Source organism: Empidonax traillii, unplaced genomic scaffold (genome assembly GCF_003031625.1).
Source record: "Empidonax traillii isolate 1590-97213 ecotype Southwest subspecies unplaced genomic scaffold, ASM303162v1 scaffold1110:size201231, whole genome shotgun sequence".
In the NCBI taxonomy this organism is placed as follows: domain Eukaryota; kingdom Metazoa; phylum Chordata; class Aves; order Passeriformes; family Tyrannidae; genus Empidonax; species Empidonax traillii.
Genome location: NW_020956303.1, coordinates 131,724 through 132,443, shown reverse-complemented (window position 1 = coordinate 132,443; position 720 = coordinate 131,724). Strand labels below are relative to the sequence as shown.

Below are 720 nucleotides of genomic sequence, written 5' to 3'. Positions count from 1 at the left end.
GCCCACCCTTTAATCCTGAGGTTCATCTGCCGGGGCCAAGCACGCTTGGACGGTGGCAGCGAGGTCCTCAGGACGTAGATGGATTGCCTTACGGGCTAAGGAGCTCCATCTGCCCGGGGAGGGGCCCCGACCGGGAATCGAACCCGGGTCTCTGCAGTGACAGTGCAGTGTATTTTCCCCTGGACCACCTAGGAGAGACCTCCTGAAGTAACCAGGAAAGACTTTTAAGAGTCCCAGTGCACTGAACTATGCATGTATGTGCCCACATCTGCACACATGCAAGCATTGATGTACCTTTGCTGTGGGCTGACCTCATCCAGAGCATGGTCTAAGCTGCCATTCAGCTCCAGCTATGCTACATGACCAGGACATTGCAGGCTGCAGCCAAGGACATCAGCTGGGCAGGGAGGAGTCTCAGGAGCCCCCAGGTCTGCCCAAAGCCACAGCTAGGCTGAGCCACCCTTAGCAACCTCTTGGAACCACAGATTCCCACCAAGATTCTCTTTCCAATCTGCGTTGCTCACAGAAAGTAGTAAATTACTTCTGCGAGGTAACAGAGGATGGTTTGGGTTAGTTTTCTTATTTCCCTACCACTTCACTATCCCAGTGCTGCCTCTCCTGGGAATGGGAGACAGCCCATGCCTGTGCCTTCATGTACGCATGGAGCAGCACCCTGGAGGGGCCAGAGCACCCCCAGCTGCAGAGGAGCTGTGGGACTGT

At 55.6% G+C, this 720-nt stretch overlaps 1 long non-coding RNA gene across 1 annotated transcript in view; it reads right to left on the bottom strand.

Moving 5' to 3' along the window:
* The window catches only part of LOC114068692, a 2,149-nt gene extending 1,729 nt beyond the window's left edge, over window positions 1–420 (bottom strand). The window contains exon 1 of the long non-coding RNA XR_003573646.1: window positions 295–420. This is a non-coding gene — a long non-coding RNA (uncharacterized LOC114068692). The remainder of the gene's footprint in view (window positions 1–294) is intronic.
* Between the last annotated feature and the right edge of the window lie 300 nt (window positions 421–720).